General features: G+C 38.0%; 1 pseudogene; it reads right to left on the bottom strand.

The window, feature by feature from the left end:
• Window positions 1-3,772: 3,772 nt before the first annotated feature.
• Window positions 3,773-3,871, bottom strand: LOC132275648 (small nucleolar RNA R71; annotated as a pseudogene).
• Between the last annotated feature and the right edge of the window lie 4,527 nt (window positions 3,872-8,398).

Raw genomic sequence — 8,398 nt, 5'->3', positions numbered from 1 at the left:
TCTTGATCGTAGCGTGATTCAACTTGCGATAATCGATGCAAAGTCTCAAAGACCCATCCTTTTTCTTCGCAAAAAGAACCCATGCTCTCCAGGGTGAAGCACTAGGACGAATAAAGCCCTTTGCTTTCAAATCATCCAATTGAGCCTTCAGCTCATCCAACTGTGCCGATGCCATACGGTACGGTGCCACACGGTATGGTGCCACAGAGATCGGCGCAGTACCGGTAATGACGTCGATGGCAAAGACAACTTCCCGAAGAGGAGGGAGTTCTATCAACTCCTCCGGGAAGACATCCAAAAACTCGTCTATAACTGTCGGAAAAACACGGCCTAAACTGCTACCCTCGTCAGCTAACAAGCTAGCCAAGTAGGACCTGTGGCAACTCCAGTCACTGATACTGAAAACCATCACCGGGTGGGAATCGCTCCGATCTCCCACAAAATGGAAATAATCGCCCTTGGGAGTGCAAATGGACACCATCCCGTGAAAGCATTCAATCGTAGCCCGAAAGAACAATAACCAATCCATCCCGAGAATGATATCAAACCCCGCCATGTCAAGAACAACAAAATTGAACTCTAAAGTCCGTCCAGCTATCTCGATAGCACAACCCTGACAAATACAATCTGAGGACAATGGACCCTAATGAGCGCTGAAAAGTGCGTATTTAAACCCCTTAAGCTTAGGCATTCTAGCACCTTTATCTATCTTACTTTACCGTTTTAGATTGATTTCGTATTATTTTCATTTTCAGGCACTTATCTCGAAAATAAGCTAACTCAGCCAAATAAGAGCTTAATTGAAGCAATTCTAGGATTAAACAAAAAAAGGCGCAAAGTGGAGAAAGAAGAAAGCAAATGAAGCCAAAGGTGGGAAGCAGCAAAGTTCGATCGATCCAACTTCAAGGTTCGATCGATCGAACAATAATCGATCTCAGCACTTCAAGATAGATCCAAGCCTTAGCCCAAAAGCATAAAGTCCAAAGGTTCGATCGATCCAACACCACCCTTCGATCGATCGAATACTTTTTTCTTTATTCAAATGTTTGATCATATCCACAACTGTATCACCCACTAACCACTTTTGTCCTTTTCCTAAAAATATCTCCCAAAATATCTCAGATTTATCTTTTCCCAAAAAGCTCAACCAGTTGGATTGATCCAGCCTAAGTTCGATGGATCTCAGCCAGTTTGATCGATCCAAGTCCAAGGTTCGATCGATCGAACTTCCTCCAGTGCGAAAAAGTTAAATTTTCATCTCATTGAAAGTTGTCCTTTATCCAATCATTAGGGAATATTGTGTGCACGACCCCAACTCATTTTGGATGTCATTTGACCTACCTATATAAGGATAAGGATTACTTTTTACAAAAGGGGGGGCTAATATCATTTTCATATCATCTCTTAGAGAGCAAGCTTAGAGGAGGAGGAAGCTAGAGACACCATTGAAGACTCTTCATCAACCAAGGAGCAAATATCTTCCATAGAGTTAGCCCTTGAAGGTTGGAACAGCATCACCATGAGTGGCTAGACATCCTCTTAGGGCTAGAGTTAGCCCCAAGCATGCTTTCTATATCTTAATCTTGTGTATTATTGAGGGATTAGTGTTGTAATTGATGTTTTGACACTTTGATATATATAGATCTTGTTTATTCAATGATTTATGTGGTTTAATGCTTTCAATTGATCATTTCATTCTATCCATATGTCTATGTATGCTAGAATAGATGTTCATGTGCTTGTCTCTAGATTTTGTGTTATTGATGCATGTTTATGTGTATTGATGCTATAGATTTAGAGATTGTCAAAACATAGTACTTAAAAGAATGCTCTTGTGATTTTCTTGATGGTTCATACTTATTCCTTGATGGAATGTGCCTCTCCCCTAGTTTATTTTCATGCTAGTAGTGTAGATATAGTGTAGTTGTAGTGTAGTGTCAAATGGGAGGACAATCTATGCTTGTTGTTTGATGATCCAAGCTTTTGAATACAAGAAACATATGTCTCTATCCTTGTGTTGTATTTAGATTGTGAGCTTAATGAAAGGATTAATGACTTGTTTTGATCTATTGTAACTTTCACATGTTGTTTAGACAATATATGCTTTATTGCTTAGATATATTGTGCCTTTCATATGATGTTTAGACAATACATGCTTAACTAGTCATCCTTGTTTGTTGAACCAACCAAACACATACACACACCAATATTGCAACACACCATTTGCCCTCATTAGTCACTTGTCGATGGTATAGAAGTGCATTACTTGGTGGTGATCTCTAAATCCCAAGATCTCTCTCTCTATTACTTACTCTTAATTGCATACTTTTGTTATCACTTAGTTTAATTTAGTTGCTCTCTAATCAACCAACTAACCAATTGTTTGATCACTCGACCTACTAGCCCTAATAACGATTCCACGACCTTGTTCGATCCTCACAATCCCTTGGGACGATCCCTACTTGCCCTAGCTATATTTATAGTGAAAGGTAGTAGTGGCTTCTATAAATGTAAAACTCTTGGCCCTCGTCTTAATGCACACTCTTAAGCTTATGGTAGGACGACGACCAAAGTTTTTGGTGCTGTTGCCGGGGATTTGATTGATTTGATTTGGCAATGTCGGATTTGTGGAATTGATTAGGATTAGTACTTTTTTTATCGTGTCTTTACTTTATTTTTATTTTTCTTTTTGGTTACTTATTGTGTTGTTCTTACTTAACTAGGTGCATTGTTGGAGAGGAAGCAAGCAAAGGAGCATTCAACCAAGCAAAGAAAGTAAAAAGTTAAAAATTCTAAAAATTTGCTAAGTTAAGCTTTAAATTTGGAGTTGAAGTGCTAAAGGACCTTTGTGAGACTTTCTTTACTCAATCCCTTAGTTAAATCGTCGACCAGCGTGGAGGCTTGTTTTTAATTGTTTTTGCATCATTGTTGTTAAAGCATGGGAGTATGAATTAAGTGTTTGTGGAAGAAGTCTAATTGCATTATTGTGAAGGCATAGTGTTTGTCATTCTTTATGCTTGTTGTGTTTTGCATTGTGCATGCATGGACGTCGTTCATTGAGACCCACTCTTGTCCCTCTTGATTTGCATCTTGAATCCATCGTTAGAAATCCTAGGGGAAGATGAAGTTCAAATAATGCCAATCTATCAATGGATGACCATAATACTGATCATGTTGAGGACCTTGGTCACATAGACCAACAAGTTGTCCTTCATCCCAATGTACACAATAAGAACATACAAGTACCATTAGGCATGCCTAGGCCATTCATTCACCAACCACCACAACAACAAGGCTAAGTTCCATATGGAATGCCAAGGCCAATGTATGCTTCACAACCTCCCATCATTAATCAAGGAGTTCAAAACCAAGGTGTTCATGTTGCACCTCAAGTAGCTAATCCACCTCTTACTTTAAGAGACCAATATGTGCCTAACGAGTATAATGCACCTACATACATCCAATTGCCTCCATTTAGAGCATATCATTATGAAATTAAGCCACAAACCATTCAAATGCTTCCTAACTATCATGGACTTCTAAGTGAAGAACCTTACAAGCATTTGGATGGGTTTCTTGAAATATGTTCCACCGTAAAATATACGGACATGCCGGAAGAGGTTTTAAGACTCAAACTTTTTCCATTCACCTTAAAAGATAAGGCAAAGTATTGGTTTAACAATCTTAGGCCTTTTTTAATCACTTCTTGGGCAGAAATACAACAAGAGTTCTTGAAGAAGTACAATCCGGTTTCAAAGACCAATGCCATGAGAACCTCAATTCGAGAATTTTCACATGGGGATGGAGAAACGTTTCATGAGGCATGGGAACGCTTCAATGAGTTGCTTAGGAAGTGTCCGCATCATGACATGCCCAAATGGCAATTAGTTCAATACTTCTTTGAGAGCTTATCGGACAACTATAAGGGTATGGTTGATGCTTCCATGGGTGGCTCATACATTGATAGGCATGAGGATGATGTGTGACGTCTTTATGAAAGCATGAGTGAAAATTCTTTGCATAGAACATTATTATCCAAGAATGGTAAAAATTCATAAGGTAGGAAGAGTGTTGGCTTACATCAAGTCGACCATTCAAATGAAATAGCCGCCGAAATGAAGTCTTTATCTCAAAGGTTTAATCAATTTTTTATTAACCAAAACTCAGCGAACCAAGTATCTTCCTTCCCTAACCATTCTCATCATGCATTAAATGAAACATGTATGACTTGTTCTAGTGTTCTTCATTCTACTTCTCATTGTCCTCACGGACAAGTGCAAAACGAACCTAATGAACAAGTCAATGCAACTTTTGTGAACCAAGGGAACAATCCTTATGGTACTCATTATAATCCAAGTTGGAGGAATCATCCGAATTTCTCTTGGAAAAACCAAGGAGAGGGCTCAAACCCTTCCCAAGGCGATTTTCAAGGGAAGTACACTCCACCTCCACTTCAAAACCAAGGATCTCAAGGCTATAGACCTTATCAATCACAAGGGAATCAATTTGTTAATTCTCATTTTCCCAACCAATCTTATTCCCAAGGTAATACTAGAAGTCCTGCCTTTGAAGAAAAAGTTTTAAATGCTTTGGGCACTTTAGAAGCTAACACACAATTGCTTCATTCTCACTCTCAATCTATTGCGAAGCTAGAAACCCAAGTAGGGGCAAATAGCAAGCACTCTCAATGCAAGAGAGTGGGGAAAGATGCCTATTAATGCCCCACCTAAGCAACAATGTGTTGTGGAAACCCATTCCTCATCGGAAGGCCACACCATTGAACATGTTAATGCGGTGACTACCTTGCGGAGTGGTAGGATTGTGGACAATCAAGTTGGAATGTCCAATGAAGAAAGTGAACCGGTACAATCTCAAGTTGTCACCCGTCCCGTTTCACATTCCATTCCTCCTTCATTGCATATACATGATCTTGTAAATGAGAAAGTTTTGAAAAATGTGTTTGAAAAAGAAGTTTTGAAAAATGATGTTGAAAAGGTTTTGTTGAAAAATGATTTGAAACAAAATGACTTAAAAACTTCTTGTGTTGAAGAAAGTTCAAAAGAAAATTCTGAAAAAGTGTTTGAACCAAAAGTTCCATTTCCGGATGCCTTAAAAGGATCCATTTCAAAAGACAAGCAAAAGGCAAAAACCAACGAAATCATGGAAATGTTTAGGCAAGTGAAAGTTAATCTTCCACTATTGGATGCAATCAAGCAAATTCCGGCTTATGCCAAATTCTTGAAAGACTTGTGCACCAAAAAGCTGAAGAACAAGAGCCAAGCACCAAGAAAAGTGGTTTTGACTGAGCAAGTAAGCTTGATTTTGCAACATAACACTCTTCCAAAGTTTAAGGACCCCGGTTCACCCACTACATCATGCATTATTGGTGATCATATCATTAATCGGGCGCTTCTTAACTTAGGAGCAAGTGTTAACCTTCTTCCATACTCGGTTTATGTCAAATTGGGCCTAGGTGAATTAAAACCGACGTCGGTAGTTTTGCAACTTGCCGACCAATCCATTAAAAAGCCTAGGGGTATAATTGAGGATGTTTTGATCAAGATTGATAAATTCTTCTTCCTGGTTGATTTCGTTGTCATAGACACGGAACCGGTTCCCAATCTTAAGAGCCAAATTCCCGTTATTCTTGGTCGTCCTATCTTGGCAACTGCTAATGCCAACATAAACTGTAGGATGGGGATAATGAAGATTTCATTTGGCCACATGAAGGTGAAGTTGAATATCTTTAATCCCATACCCAATTAATTTGACAAATATGAAGGAGAGGTTAATGTTGTAGATAAATGTCATGATCTTCAATGTCAAGGAAATGAGCTTTTGTGTAAGACCAAAACTTCCAAATGATCACCTTCAACCTTGCATTCTAAAAGTCTTATTTCAAATTCTTGTTTTGAAAGGGTATGGAAGCCTAAAGGTTGAGATTGCATAGACAAGGGACCAAAGGTTTCTTTTGAGCTTAATCCAACAAGTTCTTCAAAGAACCATTTGTTGGGTGGAGTTCAAAGCATCTATCACCCCAACAAGGATGGGATGCATTATAAGATCTTTGATCCGGGCTAAAAGAGCCCAATGTTTTGCTAGAGACGTTAAAGACTAGCAAAAACATTTCGTAGGGTGTCAAAACCCTATTCCTCCCTCATTTCTATCTTTTATTTCATTTCTTGCAAAGTCTAGATACTTGTTTCTGGTTTATATGCATTGAAAGGAACTTTAGTGAGGATTGCATGAGCTTTCATGTCATTATTGAGCATTCTGCATAGTTTGATCGATCTCAAACTTGAGTTCAATCGATCGAACTCCATTCTGCATCCAAGACTTAGAAAATTTTTCGACCTACCGAAACCTGCATCCAAATCACCTCTTTGTCACATCGTTTGAACTAATTCTAAGATTGATCAAGAAGTTCTTCGATTGATCCAACTTCCAAGTTCGATTGATCTTCAAGTTCCAACACTCAACCAATTTTCTGAGCCAAAAAACCTGTATATTTTTGCTCTCTATCTGATCAATCGAACTCTTGTTTCGATCAATCTTAGTTCTTGTAACGACCCAGATTTCTCAACCCGGTGCGTTAGTGATGAACCGGAAGTTGACCCGATAACGGACCCGAAATGCGGAAGCGAAAGAAGCCAAATGACCTCAAGAGATGTACATCATCCCTAAGTCCCCAAAATGACTCTCTATGAAGCCACGGAACTCAAATGAGCCAAGCAAATAAAGCAAGAATGCCTAACCCGAAAAGAGATGAACTAAGGGCAAAATGGTCATTTCTCACTGAAAAGGGTGCTACCGTGCACACTATTGGAAGGACAACGAAAAATGAACAAAATTAGACTCAAGAATCGTCTGATTATGAGTTCGGGCAGAAAAGATATGAAATTCCAACACCCGATGCGAAAGTTATGAAGTAATGACTTAACATTTTCTAATATTTTCATAATAAACTGTGAAAACAAAAGTGCATAGAAAACGAGATACATGTCATTGGCCTCCGGCCTCATCTCATACATGTTAAATACATTGAAAAGAGTGCACTTACGTACACTTTACATATACGAATCAACGAATCCAAGTTTAAACAAATAGGGCTACAAAGAGGCATCTTATGCTAACACTTGCATAAAATAAAAACATAGAAACTGTAAGCCATCCAAGGAGCGATGGAATCTTCAAATCCTGAGTCCTGTACCTGAAATATGCCCTAGTATCATAGGGGTGAGTAACATAAAGCTACTCGTAGGAGATAAGCATGCATCGACCTAGCATTTTACAATTTTATCACCTTATGGTGAAACATGTTAAAGGGGCTTATGCCATCTAACGTCTATGTCAGGATGAGACCCAGGGAGCATCCTAAGCTACCTAGATCATTTCTATCATAATCACATTGTTCATGCAATTCAAACAACATGGAAACATGTTATTCAAGGCAACAAGATATAGATTCTCAAAGTCTTCAACTTGAAATCCAAAATACGAAAACAACAAGTGTGAGTCATGCCACCTAACGTCGATGTTCAAAATGAATCTATAAGGTCATTTCTAAACTACATTTGAACATCAAAACACAAATTATGATATCGATGCAATTTAACCAACAATGGAACTTCCAATACAACGCATGAAGCATGCTTTCACAAAGCTACATCTTAAGCTCAAAATAGGAAATCAAATAAGGAACAATAAGTTACGATATCATCTAGTTATCAACTTGAAATGAAATACAAAATCAAACAAAGTGGATACTCGGACGTCACGCCAGATCAGACCGACAACATAGTTACTTTAGGGTTACTAGCCCATGGGTAACCTCCCTATGTGCGCACTAGACTATATAGAGGGACAATCCCCCGTACTAGAACCAAGTCCTAGCCGTAGCCAAACAACGACATCCCCAAGTTTCCAAAATCAACAAATTATATATCAACATGTATATACAAGATATCAACTACTTACCAAGCACAATCCAAATTTTGGAAACTTAGACAATACATGCTCAAAATTCACAAGTACTATGGCATGTAAGATGTCAAATACAAAGTGTGCAATTCCTTACACATAGCAATAATATATTCAATAAGGAAAAACATATTCTCATGAATATAAAAGTAACAACTATGTTATCCAATGCTCAAAAGTAATCAAGTGAACATACCTCAAATCCAAATCCATGATTTAAATATAGAAACAGCTTCCAAAATGCAATTAAATCCATAGAGTAATAAAGTAGAATTTAATTAAACATAAATAGTTAAATTCTCTAAATTCCAAATTAATCCAAATAACCTCAATTTAATATATATTGAAAGACATGTCATGGTTATCATATATATAACATCAAATGACAAGTTAAGTGATTAAAACACTTGAAACAAAA

This window comes from Cornus florida, unplaced genomic scaffold (assembly GCF_030987335.1).
Source record: "Cornus florida cultivar Cherokee Brave unplaced genomic scaffold, ASM3098733v1 CherokeeBrave_3.0.0_Hap2_Chr09, whole genome shotgun sequence".
NCBI classification, from domain to species: domain Eukaryota; kingdom Viridiplantae; phylum Streptophyta; class Magnoliopsida; order Cornales; family Cornaceae; genus Cornus; species Cornus florida.
The sequence above is the reverse complement of the archived record's forward strand: the minus strand, read 5'-3'. Positions and strand labels throughout refer to the sequence as shown.